The following is a 23,710-nucleotide window of genomic DNA, read 5'->3' on the forward strand; positions in this document are numbered from 1 at the left end:
AGAAAGGCAAAAATCATATGACTTCACTCATGAGGACTTTAAGAGACAAAGCAGATGAACATAAGGGAAGGGAAATGAAAATAATATAAAAACAGGGAGGGGGACAAAACAGAAGAGACTCATAAATATGGAGGACAAACAGGGTTACTGGAGGGGTTGTGGGAGGGGGATTGGCTAAATGGGTAAGGGGCACTAAGGAATCTACTCCTGAAATCATTGTTGCACTATATGCTAACTAATTTGGATGTAAATTAAAAAAAATAAAAAATAAAACAAGTTTTTAAAAAAGAAAAATAATAAACATTAAAAAATTAAAAGAAAACCCACACAAATGTTCATTAGACAGAAGAGGGTGCAAATGACAGAGAGATGCTCCTTTAGGGCATGGAATGCTGACATAAGAGCCCCTTGAAGTATGTCTTGTGGACTGGTTTGTATTTACTTTTCATGAGTGTGTATCTAAGGCAAAAAATCCTCTCACTGGAGAGAGCCACTCTTCACTTCCAGAGCTTTGAAGGAAGGTAAAGGGGGGCATTTTTATACAGTCTGTACCCCAAATTAGAAATATACTGCACTGCCTGCTCAGGAACTGGAGTCTGGATGAAAGGAAATGATATGTCAATGTGTATGAAGACTGAAGCAGGTAAGGCACATAGGTAACTCAAACTGGGATGTTAGGACTTGAACCTTGAGGCCAGTGGCTTCTAGGTATTATTCAAGGGAACCCCAAGGTTAACGTAACTTATTAATCAATCAGGTGTATGACCCATCGTAAGGCTGCTTGGCTCATTTTTTACCTAATAGCAACAGCGATGTCACATATAGAATATTGAAAAAGGCTTATTTGGAGTCTGCCAATCTACCAAAGGAAACAGAATCCCAGCTTGGGAAACTTTCTACTAGAAGTTACACATGTGAAGGCAAGAAGATGGGGCTATTTCAGGAAGAGGAGACTGGAGCCCAGAGAAAGCATAATGAGTGAATTCAGAAACTTACATTATTCAAGTAATCTAAGAAGTAGTAAGTAGGTAAGGGATGTAATTAAGGACCGGTTATCTTTTCTGAAAGCTTTGGAGTTTCATTATGTAGGCTGTGGTTTTCAGAGACTGGCTGCAGGAGGGCCATTTGTTGGTTCTGTGGCTTTAACTTAAGAACATATGTCAACAAGCCAGTCTTGGCCTCAAACAGATTTGAGGCTTCTGGAGTTTCAGATTTCTGCTCTCTAATCAATTTTGTCCTGTGCCTTAATCACTTTTTACTGGCTTTGTGTTTTCTACTTAAGTGAAGTGAAATCATGCCCCAATCTCCTCAAAGAAGGGTTTTATTTTCTTTTCCCTTCCACATGTCCCTTACCTCTTAACTGAACTGCACACGGCTGCCGCCAAAGGATTAATTTTTCATGCCTGACAATTCAGCAGATAATGTTATTTCTTTGTAAAAAGTGAAAGGTGGTTTGTTGTGGGCTCAGACCTCCAACATCAGCTGGTCATTCGCACGTGAAATGGAGTATTGTCAGCAGGGAGGGCCAGGAAACGCCTCCTAAGCCACTGCCCCTGTTGGCTCAACAAGGGGACCCACTGTTTCTACTCATTGCTGTGGGGCCATTTTACAGAGTGACAGATCCCTGCTAAGGGCCAGAACCCAGTGACCTTCTTCTCTGATGCCATCAATCATGTGCACTGGAGTCAGGTGGAAATCCCATTCTACAGCCATGGTGAGCAGCCTCTGCTAATGGGTTCTGGCACTGTGCTGTAGCCACCAGAGTCGCTGAATATGACAAAGCATTTGAGCTGTGCGAATTAAAGGGAAAAATCTACCCATGTGAATAACCCATGTTTTTCTCCCCTCAACTGCAAAGAGTTTGCTAATTTCCTAAGCACAAAGCAAGTTTAATTAAAGTCAGCGGAGCAGGGGAATGCCACAGTCGAATGCATTTTTATGTAGCTCACATCGTGGGAGCCAGGCAAAATATGAAATGTGATGATATAAGCTTTGTTTGGTAAACAGTCTCACTCACTCCAGGCCTTCTCTCAATCCCTGGGGCACTTTAAAGTATTTACTGAGTACCGCTCCAACTCTTCCTCCTCCTCTTTATAGCCCCCAGTCTTTCTGATGTATTAACAACCACACTCTGCTTCCAAGAAACATAAGGTAGAAGTAAAATTCATCAGGGAAAGTGCCTCTGCGCTTGCCTTTGGCACGGCTCTGGGCTATGTCTGTTCCAGCAGTCCCTTCTCTTCTGCCCAAGTAGAGGGGAAATTTCACAGACTTGATTCAGGGTTCCCACATCCACCTTGGTGCCTGGGCAACAGTGCTTGTCCATTTGGAAAGATGTCTTCCACCCCCACCCCCACCCCCACCTGCTGCCCCAGCACTACTTGACCACCTGGAGAGAAAAGTCTTTTTTTTTAAGTTTATTTATTTATTTTGAGAGAGAGAGAGAGAGAGAGAGAGAGAGAGAGAGAGAGAGAGAAAGCGGGAAAGGAGCAGAGAGAGTGGGAGAGAGACCAATGCGGGGCTCGATCTCACATACCATGTGATCATGACCTGAGCTGAAATCAAGAGTCAGATGCTTAATGGACTGAACCACCCAGGTGCCCGGAGAAAAGTCTTTTTTAAGGTTAGAAAACAACAAAATGAATTTATGCTTACTCTAATAGAACTCCAGTGAATATGTTGGCTTGAACAGAAAAAATATAATGGAAATTTCCATTTAGTATTCTCCTACTTTATGCTCCATAGTATTTATTTCTACCATTCATTACATTTTCTATTATTAATACCATTGTATTGCTACATGAACTCAGATTTTTTATTAATAACTTATTTTTCACTAGATTTGGAAATGAACAGATTTTTGCCCATCCAGGCCATATTCAGAAACCAACTAATTTAGGCATCAAAGAATTCAACTTTCAGCAGATATTTACTGAATGTTAACTATGTGCCAGGCACTATTCTAGATTCTTGAGATTCAGCAGTTAATATAGGTCTTCTTAGAGCTCATATTCTAGTTAGGAGAGACAGATGGTAGACAAAATAATAAGTGCTATGGAGGGAAATGAATGAATGTGACCGAAGTCTTGGGTTTGAAGGTTATAGGAGGGTTGGACAGACAAAACCTTCCAGCGAAGATGGTATATTCATAAAGACTTAACGAGGTGTGGAATAGAGCCATAGATATATCTGGAGGAAGCATTGTCCAAATAGATAGATAAACATCCAGCTCTGGGCCTGAGACAGGAGCATTCCAGCCAAGCTGAAGCTCTGGAATGTGCGGAAAGGCTAGTGGGCATGCTCAGAGTGGTTGTCACGTCTTGAAAATTCATACGTTGAAGTCCTAAACCCCAGTGCCTCAGAATGTGGCTGTATTTGGAGATACAGTTTTTAAAGTAGTAATTAAGTTAAAGGGGGATCATTGGGTTCTGATCCAATATGACTGTATTCTTATAAGAAAAGGAGATAAGGGCACAGATACAAACACAGAAGAAAACAGCCTATAAGGCAAGAAGGGAGGCCTCAGGAAGAAACCAACTTTTCAATGTCTTGATCTCAGACTTCTGGCCTTGAGAACCATGAGAAAATAAATTTCTGTTGTGGAAGACACCCAGTCTGTGGTGCTTCATTGAGGCAGCCCCAGCAGAGGAACACAGCAGACAAAGGCTTACGTGGTAGGAAGTGGGATCTGAGAGCAAGTGGAGCATGGGTCAGGTTATCTTCTGGAGTATAGGTCAGGTCATGCCCTCAGGGCCATCGTCTTTGTACAGGGACTGGGGCTTTTCCTGCTCTAAGTAAGATGGAGTGCCCTGGAGGGTTTTGCCTGATTTGCACTTTCATTTCAGGAGGGCCTCTGTGCTACTGCATTGTCAAAAGACTGCATAGAGGGCAGGAGTGGAAGCAGAGAAGCCATTTAGAAGCCTAAATCATACAGTTGAGAGACGTTGGTGTCCTCAATCAGATGGTAGTTGGGGGCGTGATAAGTGGTCATATTCTCAATGTACATTGAAAGCAGGGCTGATAAGAGCTGCTGACGGATTGGTTGAAGAGTGTGAGAGGAAGGAAAAGGTCTGTTATTCAAGGATGTCACCCACACACATCACAAGTACCACACAGCACAGATATAGCACAGAGCTTGTGGGAGATAGTCTTACAAGCAGGGAATTAAGAGAACAACCCGAAGTTCCCCGGACTGTCCTTGTTCCACAGCATGGGACAAGCATGGATGTTCTGTAAGCACCAGAGTTCCAGCAGAAAGGGCCCTCCTTAGCCAACAGGCTGGATGTGAAACTCACAGGTCTGAAAAAGAAAAGGCTCTTGACCCCACAGCTTGTTACCTATTTACAGATCAGCCCAAAAGAGGCGAGGGAAAGCACAGTGGTTTAGAATGCTAATAATAAGAAATGAGTCAAAGAATTTCCTGGCCAGGAACAACGCTAGCAGGTGGGTATGCAGAGGACCAAGATCTGCACACGAAGGGCCTGGGGACAGCCTTGTATGCTGGCCAGGAGAACAGCAGCTAAAGGCCTATCTTATCACCGTCTGGTTCAATCCCAGGGAGCTGACTTATCAATGAACTATTAAAAGTTGGAAGGAAATGAGCCTTCAGAGCCATGTAGATATGTCTCTTACCAGAGTCAAGGATGAGCCGAGGGTTTTGTTCTTAGAAATATAAACGTAAATTTATATTTGGTACTGGATCAAGATTTAATATAAATTTGATACGGATCAAGATTTTTTTTTGGATGTGGTAGATGTATAATTTCTGACGAGGCATCAAAGTAGGGATGGCAAGAAAGGACTTAAAATATAAGAGTATAGACTTAGAGGAAAAGTTCAGGTTGGGGATGAAATTGGGAGAATCACCAGCGTAGAGATGGTATTCAAGTCATAAGCTGGTGGAAAACTTGTCACAGAAGTGTGTAAGGATAAAGGAGACAAGAAGAAGAAACAGTGATCAATGGTATGTAGGATGGAGAGTCTGGAATTGACCCTTGACTTTCCAGGGTGTGTCCTAGGTGACCTTGGCAAGGGCATGTTCAGAAGAGCAGTGGAGGAGGGGATCTTTTTGGAGAGAGTTTAGCAAATTGGAGGAAAATACCTCATGACAGAGAGTACAGAGGACTCTTTCTAGAAGTTTTGGTATAAAGAGGAACAGAGCAATGGAGTGGTAGTGAGGAAGTGAGTCAAGAGATGTTTTATATGTGTTTGCATGTTGATCACCACGATCTAGGAGAGAAAGGAAAAAAAAAAAAGAAATTGATGATGGAGAAGAAACAGCAGCAATAGTTGGATAAGTGTTCTTAGCAGATGAAAGGGGAGGTACTTTGTGCACAAAGTGGTGTGGATATTTCTTCCACGTCCAGAAAGGTGTGCCTCTAGAAAGCTGATCTAATGATCAGTCCTCTTAGTGTGGGTGCAGACAAGAACAACTTTTAGCCCACTTTAAACACACAATATTAGCCTTTCTAAAAAGATCAGAAAGATTGCTTTTTTTTAACCCAAATGACTGTTTAATAAGCATTTTATCAGAGCAGATATAGTATAATAGTTAAGAGCACAGCTCAGAAACACAGCTTAGTTAAAATCCTGTCTCTACTACATTGTAACTATGAACTGAGAAAGGTAGATACTCCCTGCTTCAGTTTACTTTCCTGTAAAATGGAGATAATAAAAACTATCTTGTATTGAGAGAACATATGAAAAACATTTAAAACAGAGAATGAGTGATAGAAAGTTCTTATTAAATTTAATTACCAGTACTTGACTTTTGAGGCAGATAGCAAGATTTAGGATAGGTCATGTACAGAGATGAATAAAACATCAAAACAGATTGAGAGAAATGGAAGAGTCAAAGAGAAGTCAGCTCAAAGATGACATTGTAACCGCTCACAATTATTCTACATCACTACGATTGTGTCTTTTGACCATGAGATTCTGATCCTCACGTAGGGAGATTCACCTGATTCAGACTTTGTCAACTAGATGATCTCTCTCAAGAGTTAAAAATCTTGGCGTGTCTGGGTGGCTTAGTCGGTTGAACGTCCCACTCTTGATTTCATCTCAGATCATGATCCCAGGGTCGTGGGATTAGGCCCCATGTCGGGCTCAGCACTGAGCACAGAGCCTGCTTAAGATTCTCTTTCTCTCTCTCTCTCTTTCTCCCTCTGCCCCTCTCCCCTTCCCTCTCGAATTAAAAAAAAAAAAGAATTTAAAGAGTTGAGAGTCTTGAATGGAAATTGGGAATATAAGGCTGTTGGAGCAGAATTCACGTGACATAGGACCCTGGAAAGATGGTTTCTCAGCTCTACTGTTGAGCTTCTCAAAGCCGCCCTAGTTCTTGTGCTTCGGGAAACTAGTTCAGCTTTCCTCGGATTCTATGAATCATCCCAACAAGTAAGCTTATATTTACATAAGCTAAAGCCCTTTTCTAATGTTTACAAAGACCATTAACTTATACATTAAGTGTTGTATGTTATAATTTGGACATCCTGGTCTGGGCCACAATTTCTATCAGCAATTATATCTCATTTTGATTCTGACTAAACTCTACACATAAGAAAGAAGCTGACTCACTTGAAGGTACTCAAGAAACCTAATTACTTAATTCATCAGATTTTCCTTGGTCTTATTCTGTGTGTGAGAATTTTTCAGTAGTCTGTTAAAACCGTGACCATGAATTGGATCAGATCTTCCTACACAGATGGTATTAAGTATGGTTTTCTATGATAGGAAAATTCTTTAAGAATTCTATTGTTGGTTTTAAAACACATCAAAAACTCCATCGAGTATTCATGTTTTGGACACTGAGAATGAGAAATACTTTACAAATGGATCACATCCTACTATCCTTCACTGCCAAATTTATAAAATGTACCAGGTCAAGAAATAGGATACAACCAGGGCTTTAGAACTTGTGGTCTCTGCTTTAGAAGTTCTCCCCACCCCCACCTAGTTTATTTACATATTGTAACGATTTCAGGATCCCTCTAAACTATTAAAACTGCATGTTTGAAAGTAAACAATCAAATGGTTTTGCTTTATACTTTCTGACACTATTGATCGTCTCATTTTGTAAATTATTCTCCTTTCAGTATATTGTTATTCCAGCTTTCTGATCATAAAGATAGTTTTTCAGTTTATTGACATTTCGGATAATGACAGTTTCAGTCAAAATCATTCTTTGCGTTCTATAATTTTCAGTCTTCCATAAAAATGGGGTGGGGGAAAGTCCTTACTCTTGTGCCATGTCATAGTCTTACTGGTCATAACCATTGCCCAGGGGTAGACACATGACCCAGATGAGGCCAAATGAATTCTCCCAGAAATTCCGATGCTACGATGCCATCCCAATTCCAAAACTGAGAACATGTCATTTCAGGAATTATGAACTGGGTTTCTGCTCCCAGATCCTTGCATACAGAATGACTTTGACTAATACCTATTTCCTCAAGATCAGAAAGGCAAGCATACACCTGTGTCACCATGGTTATGGAAACAGTTTATGTGGGAAAGGCACAGGGGCTATGAAGATACCCTCAAGAATTGTCTACTACAATAATCACAATGAGAGCAAAATACCTGTATTTTAAGACTGCAGTTTGCTTCCGATGCAATTTACAATAAAGAAAACAAAATTTGTTGGAGGAAACGTCCCTGAATCTCTTTGATTAAGGCATAGGTTGCCCCAAATCTCTTCATGAATGTCTCAAAACCCATGATTCTGATGTAGTCATTTTAATTATCTTACAATTTGTTGCACTATGAATAAGGCAAGGCCAGATAAGAAAAAATGGACACAATGGGTGTCTGAGTCATTTTGGGATGCTGATAATAAAATATCATAAATTGGATGGCTTAACAACTAGCATTTATTTCTTACAAGTCCAAGATCAAGGTTCCAGCAGATCTAGTGTCTGGTGAGATCCTGCCTCCTGGCTGGCAGGTGGCCAGCTTCTCTCTGCATCCTCACATGTCTGAAAGAGTCAATCCAATCTTTTGTATTCTTGTAAGGACATGGATCCCATCATAGGAGCTCCACTCTCATGACCTCATCTAAACCCAATTACTTCCCAAATTCCCACCTTCTAATAATATCACATCAAGGGTTAGGGTGTGAACATATGGACTTTGAAAGGACACAAACATGCAGTCCATAAACGGGAGGGCAACGTACTTTTAAACATAGTTTTGGGTGTGTGTGACTATAGAATTAACCTAATTTATTTTATCAAGTTTATCAAGTATTATACTCTATAGTTTTAAAGTTAAATTTGTATTAATAAATCAAGGGTACCGTGACTATTCTATTTAAAAATATTTTAGGGGTGCCTGGGTGGCTCAGTCGGTTTAGTGTCTGACTTTGGTTCAGGTCATGATCTCGCGGTTTGTGAGTTCAAGCCTTGCGTGGAGCTCTGTGCTGACAGCTCGGAGCCTGGAGCCTGCTTCAGCTTCTGTGTCTCCTCCTCTCTCTGCCCCTCCCCTGCTCATGCTGTGTCTCTCTCTGTCTCTCAATAATAAATAAACGTTAAAAAATTTAAAAAAGATTTTATAAGCTTCTTGGTAAAATCTATGGATTAAGTGCTCCCATTTAATCTTTCTACCAGCCAAGTACTCAATAGAATTACTGTAACACATTTTTTAAAAGATATAAAATCTAAAAGAATGGGGATAGTTGGGGGCGGGGGGACAATAGCCATGGAATTTTGGGAGCTGCACAGCAGACAAGCAAATGATAACTCACTACAGCACCAAAAAAGCATAATCTCTAATTAGAAATGTGGGAGTGAAAAAATCCTAACCACACACTCGAACTGGTAACTCAGGTGCCTGTAACACTGACCTGCCCTTGCTGACCATGTGCTGATGAAGTTCCTGATCTCCTTTCTAATAACAGCCAGCCTGAATCAGCTCTAATCCAGTGATCTACCTATATCTGTATCCTTACTGTCAGGCCTTCCTCCTGTTCCAATGGATTAAATATACCTGCTTCTGTCATGGGGTATTTTAGGCTCTGTATTCTAATTCTTCTCTCTCTCTCTCTCAAGAATTTCTCACATATAATCATCTTTTTTTTCTCTCTTGAGTCATTAATGTCTCCCTTGATTTTGGATTACTCCCATGATCATTAAGACATGCCTAGAAACTTCCATTTAGGAAATAATAATAATAACTTCCCTTGGTCTCATGTCATCCTTCTGGCTATGGTATGACTTTTCCACTTGGCTTCACAGCAACTTTTCCTAGAAAAATTGTTTACAGTTACTTTCTCCACTTTCTTATGCCAACCTCCACTGTTTTTTTCTCAGTGCACTGTTTGGGTTTCTGTTTGTATAATTCTTTGGTAGTTGCTCTTATTAATGTCACTAATGAACTCCGTGATGCCAGAACCTAGAAGTCCTTTCTCTTTCTTCCTATAGGACCTATCAATAGCCATTAATACAATTAATCTACAACTTTTCTTGGCTTTAAAAATATGTATTCACCTGGTTTCTCTCCATCCTTACTGTTGATTCTTCTTAGTCTTCTAAATACAGGGAGTCATAAAGCTCAATGGAAGATTATTTCTTCTTTCTCTATAGACATTCTCACTCAAGACACTCTCGTTCTCGAGATAGTATCATTTAGCTCCATGGTTTTAAATATATTTTTATAGTCTCCTCATTTTTTTCTCCAGTCATAAGTTTCAGACTGTCATTGTCTAATTGCAACTTGTCATCTTTTCTCAAATGTCGAGTTGGTATTTAAAATTTACCACATTTATTATAAGAATTGGTTCATACAATTATGGAGGCCAAGAAGCCCACAATTTGCCATCTGCAAGCTGAAGACTCAGGAAAGCTGGTGGTATAATTCTGTCTGGGCCTGAAGGCCTGAGAAAAAGGACCTCTGATGTATAAGGGGAAGAGAGATGAATGTCCCAGCTCAAAAAGAGAAAGAGAGAATTTACTCTTTCTCCACTGTTTTGTTCTGTTTGGGTCATCAAGGGGTTAGATGGTTAACCCACACACATTCATACTTCTTTACTGAGTCTACTGCTTCCAATGTTGATCTCTTCTGGAAACATCCTCACAGACACACCCAGATATAGCGTTTTACCAGGTATGTGGGCATCCCTTAGCCCAGTCAAGTTGACACATGACATTAACCACTACAAACTACTACAAACCTGTCCCTGGCTCACCTTGCCAGAGCTATAACTGTCTTCTTTCTGTTCCTTGAGTAATGCTATGCCCTTTCCTGCTTAGGACTTTTGTAGTTTTGATTCCCTCTGCCTGAAAACAAACTTCACCGGATTTCTGCAAGAGTGCCTCCTTCTTGCCAGTAAGATCTCTGCTTAAAGAGGGCTTTTTGGAAAAGCCTACCTGACCACACTACTTGAAGAAGCCCCTAGACCCTAGACATTCGATATTCTATCTTCCTGTTTTATTTGCTTTATATCACTTACACTATTTGATGTTTTCTTTTTAATATATTAGTTATATTCTTCCCCCCTCCCCCAATAGAATATGCACTTTAAGAGAACATGGACCATGTTGGTCTTGGTCTCAGATAAATTCTCAGAACCTTCAATGTGGTCTGGCATATCATAGTCACTCAATATGTTTTTTTAGTGAATGAATATTTGAATGAATTAATAAATGAATGAATTCTGAGTACCAGGAGAACAAGGCACCAATAGCTGCTAAATGACCATTTCAGGGGTAGTTATTTTTCCACAACTGAGGCCAAAACAATTTTTTAAGTCTATTACTGATATTCTTATGTATTGCACATTTTGCATGTTTTTTATTTGTTTCCAGGGTTTGGGGCAAAACAAAACAAAAATGATTCCTTTTCTGTGTAAGTCAGAGATCTGAGCCTACCCACCTAAAACCCATTTCATTATGCAGTTGAAAAATTACATTGAAATTTCCCTGGTGGAACTGAATAAAATCAACTTAGTTTTATATCACACATGCACACACAGACAACACAAAATTTTGTACTTGCACATTTCATATGAATGAAATCAAATTAGTAATATGATACAGCGGTAATACGTGGATCAGACAAAAACTCTATCATACATACTTTATGGGTTTTTTTGGTTGATGGTCTTAAGAATATTTCTTTCATTAAATTCTTAAGAATAGTTGTACTCTAAGTAATTTTCCCATCTGTTTCTTATTTGGCAAACAAATTGAAGTGGAGTTAGATATGCTCTTCTGTAAAGCAACAAGGGATTTCTATAATTTCATTTACTTGCTTCAAGAAAGTGGATTTCTTCCCTACTCTCTCCCTTCCTTCCCAGCCCCTCTTTCCTAGCATCTCATTCCTACCTTCAATAAATACATGACTCTACATATTCATGTATTATGTGTCCATTAGCCCCACTGTAGTGGCTAGGGCATGTTAAGCTACGCTAAAGAAAACACACTACAATCTCAAATCTTAACATAAGAAAATGTGCTTCTTTTTCACACAGAGGCCACTACAAAGCAGGGTGACCGTCCAAAAACTATCATCCATGTGTCCACTTCAACCGTCTGCTTCTGCCATCTCAACAACAGTTCTTTTGGTTTGCTGAGGCAGGAAAGAGACCATCATGGAACTATGCCCTGGCTATTCAATGATTTGGCTTGGAAATGACACACACCATATTTTCCTATAGTACATTGACCCTAACCAAGCAACTGTTACACTTAGCCACAAAAGGATCTTGCTCTGTGCCCAGGAAAAGAGAAAACTAACTAGGACTGACCACTAGGTTTTCCTACTGAGTCTTTCCAATTCCCTCTTCTTTTCCTGCTGCTAGCCCCTTACACTTGCCTGTTCTGGTTCAGATCTAGGTGGGCTATTCAATTTTCACCCTGCTTTCTTTCTTCCATATTCCCATGAACTATAATGGTAATCGCTTCTTATGTACAGTGTTTCTGTCGTTTCAGTGACCTACAGTCAACTGCAGTTCAGAAGCAGATGATTTTCCTGATTTATCTTCAGAAGGTCAATGGTAGCCTAACTACAGCCACAAGGCCTATGTCATTCACCTCACTTCATCTCACCACACAGGCTTTTATCATCTTACAACCTCAAAAGAAGGGTGAGTACAGTACAATAAGGTATTCTGAGAAGAGAGACCACATTCACATAACTTTTATTACAGCATAATGTTACAGTTGTTCTATTTTAGTATTGTTGTGAATCTCTTACTGTGCCTAATTTATAAATTATACTTTATTATAAGTATGCATGCATAGAAAAAAATAGTCTATCTGGGATTGGGTACTATCTACGGTTTGCCGGAGACCAGCTCCAGCAACCAGGGGCTCCCAAAGAAAGAACAGTGTCGGTGAAAATAAAACAAAACTAAAATAAAAACCTAAAAAATAAAAAACTAAAATGAAAAACTAAAACTAAAGTAAAATGGACACAGACAACAGCAGCGTGTTGAACTGGCCGATTTATTTAGTAAACGTGGCATTATATTCACTAGTGATTTCCTTGTAACATACATCATCTATGTTTTTCTAACATTACCTAACTTTGAAAATGTGTAATCAACCTTTAAGAAATAACATGGCGATTTTCCCCTAACGTTCCCGCATACCCTTTGATTATTGATTAATTTCTTACATTATTCCATTATGCATCTGCGTTTATCTGTAATTATCTACAGTCTATAAAGCATTTGCCTTGCTGTTCGCATGAAAGGTCCTCCATTTCTCAACACCTCAAGTGGAACAGTTACAGGGACATGACCTCCTAACCACCTGAGGCCAGAAGAACAATGTGTTTGCCTCGGTCCAAGGTGCCAGGAAGGGACCAAAAGGACCTTAGAAACCCATGCCTCATACATTCTCAGAGAGACAATGCACCTAGGAACGAATGGACCATCCTGTACCTTAACCGACTAGGTTCAGTCATCATCTGGAATGCCTCCGGGGGCCAGGTGGGCCTAGGGGTTGAAGCCACCTGTGCCAGAGTGAGACTTTGAGTCTTTGAGTTGGCAACTTTGAGTTGCCAGAGTGAGACTTTCAAATCCATGTGTCTCTCCTTTACAGGCCCTCTTTGCTGGCAAATGTATGAGGCTATCCTTCCTGTAAGTAGAGGAGTCTCCATAGGGGATGGCAAGGGCTAAATGTAAGTCCCCACAATTTCTTGTGGAAACTTATTTTCTTCGCTAATGGTTCTTTTCCCAGGGGGCCTGCCGAGGGCAATTCCCCAACAGACAATACCCCAGGTACTTTAATAAGGCCAAATTACCTAAAAGCGGGAGGACAAGAAGCTTCACTGTTGGTGGGCCGCCCTGCAGTCACCAACCCGTCCACAGCCTGGCCATGCCACTCAGGCTGGGATAGCTCGGCTTCCAGCAACGGTTTCAGGCATCCATTGGGAGTTGGAATGTTATCTCCTACAGATATGCGGGAACTACCGTATAGACTGTGGTCACTAGGATGCACATCTTACAAGGGTGAGGATATTGTCTGTTTTATTTATCAGTGTATTCCCTAGCATCCTGTCTAAAGTACAAGAATCTCTCAGTAGAACTTGCTAAATGAAGAAATGTCTTTTCTTCATTTGACATTGCCTAATAATATACTATAGACCCGTGTGCTTGTTAAATTACTAAACACCCCCAACTTCTGCTGAAGCATTTATTTGATGCTCCAGTGTAAGTGAAAGGGGCACAGATTGTAAAGGGGAAAAAAAAAAAGCTGTGATCTGATAGTTTGTTCTTATGAGATTTTTCTTTGAGTGAAGGATGATATATACAGTGGCATGCATCTCTGATGTTACCTGTCTTAACTTTGCAGGCTCTACTTTTATTATTCCCAAAAGGCCTGAAAATATTATCTGTCTGATGTGCAGAAGCCCTGGTTTTGTCGACCCCAGGAAGGAATTAGTGTGCTCGAGAAAGCAGTCCTGAGTCTCATACTGTGCATTCCATCCCTGGATGGAACTTACCTTTTGAACCTATCTTCTCTCTCCCTGTTCTCTACCTCCAGCCTCTGGCCTGTAGAGCATCCCCAGTTACCACTATGTGTTGTGAATTTATAATTTTCAACCTAAAATTAAATTTTCATTCATTTTAACTTGGCAAACATAACGCATAATTGAATAGGATACCACACCACTCAAAGGACAGCGGGGGAGGATTCTAAGTGTGGATGGTATTTCTCCAGTACATTATACTGTCCATATATTTGGAAAGAAGACTCCCAATTATGCATTTTGGAATTCCTGGGTCACAATCTGTAGACATTTAGAAGCAAAACCTTCAAATGAAGGTTTAAATTTTTGTTAATGTTTATTTTTGAGAGAGAGAGAGACAGACAGACAGATACACAGCATGAGCAGGAGAGGGGCAGAGAGAGAGGGAGACACAGAATCCAAAGCAGGCTCCAAGATCTGAGCTGTTAGCACAGATCAAACTCACGAACCATGAGATCATGACCTGAGCCGAAGCAGGACACTTAGCTGAATAAGCCACCCAGGCACCCCTCAAATGAAGGTTTAAATAAGAAGGGAAACAGGTCAAAATATGAAGGGAAAAGTGAGAAATTAAGATTTTTTTTGAGAATATCTCATTACCTATAAAAAGTGTTTTTTCAAAATTTTTTTACATATCTGTGTGTGTGAATAAAACACTGACAGACATCTATCTCCTTAGCTTCAACTTACACCTAAAAGCTGTTTAATTTTAAATTTATTTTTTAAAAGTTCCAGATTCTCCATTTTCTTAGCAAGTCTTCGTGACATAAGATAATCAAAGCAAGCACAAAGCAACTTAATACATCCTTCTAATGCAAATTTCATCTATTTCCATTTTTTGCGTCTGCCCACTTCCCCCTCCCATGTGTCTTAATATAAATGAGGTAAGAATAGCTATTTCAGAGTGAGCCTTCAGTAAACAGCCATTCTGCATCCTAAGTTTAAGTCACTGAAGTGTTTCAGAAACATAAACTGAACTACAGGGGAAAAAATCAATAAGACTTGCACTGGCATGGTGGATTCATATCCTTTTACTTCAAGTGAGGACTTCATAGAGTAGAGAAGATACCCATCGCCCTACCTCTTTCAGGGCTGAGCAAATTTGCCATCCTCATAGGGCTCGGTATAATTTTGGGGGACGTGCACAAGATCCACTGGTTCTATCAGTTTCTATTCTACTTAAGAATCAATGTTTACTTAAGAATCAATGTTTACATAACGATGTGTTTTTTTTTTTCATTCCTTTGTTTTTCCATTCTCAACTGGAATATTAAAAGTTTGAGATGCCAGTAATGCTCTGATGGGTCAGGGACTTGAATTGGCTGAAAACTTTAAATTTTAGTTTATCTCCAGGTTCTCCATGGAAAATGTGGCCAGAGATAGTGGATTTTGGCAATATAGATGGGAATATGGACCCCAAAGAAGCTGAGGAAGGCTAAGAAATGAGACAAAGGGCTCTAAGAAAGAGGATTGGGTGAGGCTGAATGTTGTCAAAAACTGTGAAGGGTCTAAAATTTTAGCCTCTTTGTAAACCAAACTTTGCTCTAAAAGGAGACACTATCTTGGTTACTGAACAATCCTGCCCTCTGCTACAGAGTGTGATGGTCTCCATCTTCCAAGGCTTTTTGCTATACAAACATCCTTGGAAACATAGTTTGGAATAAAAGGAAAGTTAGTACCTCTGCTCCCAAGACTTGATGGAACATGAGAGATCAGTGGAAAATTGTCTCTTAATAAGTGTGTGCAGCATCTGAGTAGATCTTATTGGATACAAGCATATTTCAAGATTTTTTTCCATATTTCCATTATTTTTTTTTTGAAATCAGGATTTCCACATATATACACATGTACACACACGTGCACACACCTCTACACACATACACAAGTTTCTTTCACTGTGACATCCCTGCCTTCAACCCACCGTATTTCAGTATCAGGATTGGCTGAGAAAATGTATTTCCTCTTCCCACAATTATTAAATTTCAACACAGACTTAGATACTATAGTTAAAGTACTATTAGTTCTCTGTAAGGTAGTGATTTTTAAAAACCAAAATATTGACTTATGATTGATATGTAAAAAATTGTATGTATTTAATGTATACAAGTCAATGACTTTGGGGATAAGTATACACCCACAAAAACATCACCACTATCAAGGCCAACGTTTCCTCCACCCTCTTTAAGATGATAACGATGATGATTTTTTGTGTGGTAAGAACACTTAACGTAACTTTTAATTAATTTTAAATATGCCATGCGGTATTGTTAGCTGTAGCGACTATGCTGTAAACAGAGCTCCAAAAATTATTTATTTTACATAGCTGAAACTTTGTACCCTTTGACCCTTACCTCCTCATTCTACCCTCCCCCAAGCCTCTGACAATCACCATTCTAGTCTCTGCTTCTATGATTTTGACTCTTTTAGATTCCATGTAAAAGTGAAATCGTATATATTTGTCTTTCTGTGCCTGGCTTGTTTCACTTAGCATAATGTCCTCCAGGTTCACCCATGTTGTTGCAATTGGAAGAACTTCCTTCTTTTTTAAGGCTGAATAATATTCCCTTATATACATATGCAACATTTTCTTTATCCATTTATCTGTCAATAGACATGTAAGTTCCTTCTGTATCTCGGCTATTATGAATAATGCTGCAGTAAACGTGGAATGAAGCTGTCTCTACAAGATCTTGATTAAAATTCCTTTACATAAATACCCAGAAGTGGGATTGCTGGATCTTAATGGTAGTTCTATTTTGAATTTTTTCTGATGAACTTCCATACTGTTTTCCATAGTAGCTGCACCAATTTAACATTCCTACCAGTGGGTATACAAGAGTTACTAGTCGCCACAGCCCTAACAACACTTATCTTATTTTTTTTTTTTGATAGCTCTCCTAAAATGTGTGAGGTGATCTCTCATTTTGGTTTTGATTTGCATCACTCTAGTGATTAGTGATGTTGAGCAACTTTTCACATTAAATGTGAAGGAATTTATATTTAGGGATAAATATAAAGGAATTGATATAAATATATATAGATATAAATTATTGATATTAATTGATATAAATATATATGTGATATAAATAAATATCAAGGAATAAATATTTAGGAATTTATATGATGATAAGGGACCACTTCCTAGACAAAGGCAAACACAGATGTTACATATGATATTAGAGATTACAGACTCTAGGAATCCCATTCACAGGTGCATTCAGCTCAATATCATTGGTTTTGTGAGAAGAAAAATATGCAACAAATGTAGGGAAACTTAGGTTAACTGGCATTGCTGAGAGTGTCTTATTCAGATTTATGAGTTTTATATTTAACAGGAAGACAACAGCATGTTTCACTCTTATATTTGGAATTATTTCTAAATAATAATAATGCACTTTTGTGCCTTTGATCATAGCATTTTATGGGTGGTTCAGACTCTGTCCTGGGTGTTATACCCAGGAAATGGATTCTCCGTGGAGGAATACTGATGTAGTTATGCATATTTTGGGGCAGGGGGCACAGGCAGATAAAGTAAATAATAAAGGAGACTACTTGGCACACAAAAAACACTGTAGTGGGGTGTCTGGGTGGCTCATTCAGTTAAGCGTCCAACTATTGATTTCAACTCAGGTCGTGATCTTATTATGGTCGTGGGTTCAAGTTCCACGTCAGGCTCTGCATTGTCAGTGCAGAGCCTGATTGGAATTCTCTCTCTCCCTCTCTCTGTGCCCCTCCCCTGCTGGTACTCTCTCCTCTCTCTCAAAATAAATAAAACTGAAAACAACAACAATAAACAACAACAACAGCCAATCCAAACACTGTGGCATAAGTAGAATAAAATAGTGTTTGTTGATAAATAGTGACACTCAGCTTCAGTGTGTAGTATACTAAGGAGTAGTGGAGACTCTGGCAAACCAGAATGTGTGTGTGCACTATTGGAAGTAGATAGCTGCTACTCAGCTATGGCACATCATGCCCACATGAAATGTTGTCTCTGTATTATAAGACACTCCTTTTCTTTTTCAAGAGAAGATGCAAATATAGGTTTTTGTATGAAATCTCCCATTTTAAACACGTTTTCAAAACATTTGTAGCCATATTTTTAAAGTAGCATATGGACAAAGCCAAGTCCACTCGTTCATCATATTTGGCCCACATCATAAGAAATTTCTGTCTAGGAGATTAAGAATAACATATTTTATTCCAGAATCTACTTTAATGATGTTTTAAAAACAATATATGGACTACGTTTTAAAATTCCAGTTATTCAATAATAATGATTAGAATAAGGTTTCATGATACTTTGTATTCAGCATTTTCTAATTTGTAAAATGTTTTCCTACACCCTAGCTCACTTGGCCCTTTGAACATCTAGAAAAATATTCATAGCAATTAAAGACTATCCCTGTTTGTACATGAGAAATTTGAAGTTCAAAGGAAAATTGAGATTCGAATATCACATAACTAGGGCATCTCATAGAGAAAAAAAGAAATGGAATCTTAGGACTTTTGCTCAAGCTTCATTTCCTCTGATTCACTCTGTCTCATATAGTAAATGTTTCCACTCTGTTCACTCTTCAAGGGCATATAACATTTATCGAACAACTACTATAGGTCAGACATTGTGCTAGGTGTAACAAACTGTGAGCTGGTGCATACATTCCCATTTAACACAAAAAGAAACTGAGGCACAGATATTACGGAACTCAACCAAAGTCACACAGATAATAAGTGCAGAGCCTGTCTCAGAGCACGATTCTGTCTGTATAGCATCGGTCCTCTGGCTGGAGAGTTCAGTGATTGAATAGTAATGGTTAGTAGCAGAAACTCCAGAAGAGGGCATGTGTGTAAGAGTGAGGTATCTTACCACCTCCTCTGTCACTGTTAGGTTTTGGTGAATGAAGCCATTAGCTTGACTAGAACCATAAGCTATAATCTGTGCTGGCCAACTAGAGTGCTTTAGATCCCCCATTCTATGCACTATAAGCACATAAACAGAAGATGGCACTCTGAACCCAGGATTTATATTTGACCTTTTCTAGCCTTTATCTGTTCCCTTTGTATTGGAAATGGCAACCAAGCCCACTTTGGCCATCTCTGCCACTTAAGATAGTCTGCACTTCCCCAGCTCTGATGGTGCCCAATTCAGTACCACCTTACTCTGATCTCTGGCCAACGCTGATTGACTTGGGGGGAAGAAATCTGACTAGGTTGGGTCAATTAGATTCTTTTTGTTGAGAATTAGGAGACAACCAAGCAAAAACAAAACATTAAAGAAGCATGTTTGATCAGTGTTGGGTGTACTTGAGCTAACAAGTCATGTGGACTCAGGACTTGCAACCGTCATTTAGATCAGTCTCAATGCAGCTGGTGTAAATAGGCGTGAAGGAGAGAGTCTGCTGGGAAGGAAAGATGGAGAACATATTTATATTGTTCACTATTTGCCAGTATTGTTCAAATTATTTTTTCCATGTTTGCTTACAACCACAATTCTATTTTATGAATAAGACAAGGGAGGGCCAGAGTGGCTAAATAACTTCCCTGAGTTCACACAGCTAAGCGGTAGATCAAGGATACAAACTCAAACTATGGACTTATAAGTCTGATGCTCTGCTCTCTGCCTAATTATACATTCTAGTCCTTTCTAAGTCCTCATGCTCTTGGATCCTCATAGCATCCGATCTAATGATGCCTTCTCCTCTGACGTCCATTATTCTTCACTAACCTGGCTTCTCTCTTGATTTCCTCCTACCTCCAAAGGGTGTGTGTTCCCAAGGTCCTGACACATTCCTCCTCTCACAACTGTCTAAGTGACCTATATATCTACTCTCTCCTGAAATGTTATCACTTTATGAGGCTATAAAGTCCTGGCTTCCTATCTTCCCAAAACATTAGTTCTTGCCTCTGGATTTCAACACTCTGGGTCTATGGCTCTGATCATATATATATATATATATATATATATATATATATATATTATGCATCATTTAATCCCCAAACCATCTATCATCTGCTAATTTTCCAAGGGGTGTTTGTTTTGTTTTGGTGGCTAATCATATCACTAACCTTTAATCACTATGCCTTAAAAGCTCTAAAAAACTTGGCTTTGACCCCCTAGTTTATTTATCTCTTTATACTATCCTATCTGTCTTGAATTCTTATTGTCAGTTGATTGCTTTCTGAAAAACCTTACTCATTCTTCAAAGCTCAATTCAGGTGCCATTTTTGTTTCTATGTAAATGTCTCTATGCAAAGAGGGCTTTGTATAAGCATGCATAGTGTTCCTTGGTGTATACTGTCATCATTATTTTGCTATATATACATTTGTGCACATATTTGCACTGGGAACTAAAGTAAGTTCCTTGAGGATGAGGACATTGTTATAGCTGTAGCCATATCCCCAACTGTGCTTAGCATAATGTTTTACACATAATTGGTACTTTTAATATGTAGTTGGCTTCAAGTAGACAAAAACCTCATGGTAAATGAAGTGAAAAATAAAATAAAAGGCCAAGAAAGGAATAAAGGAGGGAGGGAAGGAAGGGAGCAAAGAAAGAGTAAAAACAAAAACAACAAAGTAAAAACCCAGCAAAGTTTAAATATCTGTTGGTAGTATTTTGCGTTGGTGAGTGAATCCCATGTTTTAACAAGTGAGCATGCAAACACTATGGGCTTATGAATTTCTGCTCAGGACCCAGATGATGCCTCATAAAACATTGCACCTGTGGCAGCACTTCTTAATTGTGTCTATGTTACACTTGCATTGCACACTCATCATAGAGACACATAGTTTCCGTGAATACTGTTTATGGGACACCTGCTGGGAAGCACTATGCTTTTAGTAGTTGTCAAGATGAAGTTACCCTGTAATGAGCCTGTCAATGAGGACTCAAGAAAGATGTTTAAGTATCATATTTTTTTTAATCATATTTAAGAGTGGGCTGGGCAATGACATACTGAGTCCAAAGCCGAAATGCCCATGAAGGGTCAAAGGAGTCTCACCCATACCTAAGTCACCTGCAGTGTTGTGGACTGACTTTTGTGATCTGTAGTGGATGCCAACTCATGATGTAATCGCCCATCAATTTATAAAGGCAATCTGTAGCTGTGTCTTCCAGGTGATTTTACCCCAGAGCATTACCCCAGAACATTCATCCATAAATAAACATTTCTTCCCTCACTTCAGATCTGGAGGAAAGACTTGGCCAGTTTTAGCACAAAGACGTTCTCTACCAATCAGATGTGCCTTTGAGGGTCAAGAGAAAACATTTAAATCAAGTGGCCCCAGCTGTCTGTTTGTCGGACATAGCTTTGCCTCAAGAACATGCTGGTGAGACTTAATGACTGTACTTCCCTCATAAGGACCTAAGCTGGGGCTGGGGCATATGTGCTTTGCACAAAGGACCTTCATCACTTCACAGATAATCACACTCCACTCCCAAGGCACCAGGAAGAAATTAGAAGCCAGATCAATTTAGGAAATGCGTGTAAGCCCTTTGAGGGACTGATCATGCCCTGCTCCTCTTAATGTTTAAGTTTCTGTTGTCTAAAAAGCTTAACTGTGGGAATTTATTGCTCCTTAGTTAAGAATTTTACAATTTTACAATAGTCTTTAGTTATTTAGCCAGGAGGAACTTCACTGATTAGGTTAGATTTTGGTCTCTGATTCTCTATCATTTTCCCTCTTTGGCTTAAGCAGTGAAAGTGAAAATTACATAAAGCTTCCTAGTAATTTTTTTTCTCTCATATCAAATGATCCGAAATCGGGTTGATTTGTTACCCTCTCTGAAGTGTGAGTAGTAATTGATACTCAGTAGAAGGTCTCTAAATTGAGAACATGACTGAATGCCATTAGCTTCAAATGATCTGCTTTCTCAAATTATTTCAGTCTTAAGCAGCGATGCCTTGGAAATTGTCAGGGTAAAAATGGTTCTGTGTTTTTCTCTCCACATTCTAGGGACTGAATTAATGGATACTGCTCTGGTTTACAAAACCTATCTGGCACTGTGATTTTCTCGACGTCCAAGGGGAAACTGAGAGCATTTCAAAGGCAGGTAATGTGAGTCTCAAGTGCTAACTGTAAACTCTCAACTGAAATATTAAAACCTGCATGACGCGTATTTTAAAAAGGAAACCGATGCAGGCAGGACAGATGGGAAGCGATCCAAAGGAGGGGGTGGAATGAGAGAAGCAGGTATTTGCACCTCACTTTCAATCCCCCCAGGCACTGTGCTTGGCACTGAAACACATCATTGCATTAATCTTCTCCACATCAATGTAGGGGGGCTGTTGTCACATTCCTCTTCAGGTGAGGAGTAGCTGGTCCGGAAAGGTGGAATAACTTGCTTCAGATCATTCCGGAATTTAATGTAAGGGAAGGAAACAGAGTCCTGATGTCCTAAGTTCAAAATCCCAGCTGATGTCACTTCCTCCTCCTTCCTCAGTTATCAATAATCATACATTTTTTTAATGTTTATTTATTTTTGAGACAGAGAGAGACAGAGCATGAATGGGGGAGGGGCAGAGAGAGAGGGAGACACAGAATCGGAAGCAGGCTCCAGGCTCTGAGCCATCAGCTCAGAGCCTGACACGGGGCTCGAACTCACAAACCGTGAGATCGTGACCTGAGCTGAAGTCGGACGCTCAACCGACTGAGCCACCCAGGCGCCCCAATAATCATACATTTTTAAAGATATTTTTCCCTTGAAGGAACTATAGTAAATAGGATAACCACGTAGGTAAATTATTGACATGGCAAGTCATTGTCCTACGGCTTGTCACTCCACCCCCTAAGAGGGCTACCGCCAACACCAACCTCCTTGACTCATGTTGAACCAGCGATAATCATTTATCTTGCCCCCTCTCTGCCCCAAGGTAGCCTCCCCTACTTCCCTTTGACTTTAAAATGCACTTATCACAGGCAATACATTTCCATTCTAGTCCCTCAATATAAAAATGATTTGGTATAAGTTAAAAAATAACAGGAGAGGTGTTTTTATTGTTTTGTTTCATTTTGTGTTTCATTTTATTACATAAAGTAAAATGAAACTGAGATTTTAATAGATTCTTCAGGCAAAAAAAAGTAGGAGGTTTTTAATTTTTTTTTTTCTTTTTTTGTCACCAGCATACCTCTACTGCTTTCATACCTGGTCACTTTATGGTTACCTTACACTTATTTTTCACCTGAAAAAGGGAACTTCTTTCCCTCTACCGTAGCCTTCTAGATCTCCCCTGTCTCAGACAGAGATTGTCTTGAAAAGCACAGTTCTGAAATAGAGCAGGCCCATCCATAATGCCCATTAATGCAGTGTCCTCTAGCCAGACAGCATCATTTATAACCTGGGAGTGAGGTCGGGACAGCTCCATATCTGCAGCCTCAGCTCACCAATTTATGCAGCCAAAGCCAATGACTCAGGCAGTTAGAAATCTCCCAAGGAGCAGTAAACACACACACACACACACACACACACACACACACACACAAATAGAAGTAGATAGAGGTGTTCATATCACGAGCATCAGATCAATGAGGGTATGACCAACTGGAAAAAGAAAAATCCAGGAAAACAATCAGGTCAGGCCACGATGTAGTGTCTGAAGGAAAAGAGAGAAACAAAATATTACATAAGGTTTTGGTGCCAGGGTCTTAAAGCAGCCTTTACTTCCTCATACCATTTGGGATTCAACATGTTCATTTATGTGGAATTCTTGCCCAACTAGGGGTTTGTAACAAAATGAG

This window comes from Herpailurus yagouaroundi, unplaced genomic scaffold (genome assembly GCF_014898765.1).
Source record: "Herpailurus yagouaroundi ecotype Mexico unplaced genomic scaffold, PumYag 189, whole genome shotgun sequence".
NCBI lineage: Eukaryota > Metazoa > Chordata > Mammalia > Carnivora > Felidae > Herpailurus > Herpailurus yagouaroundi.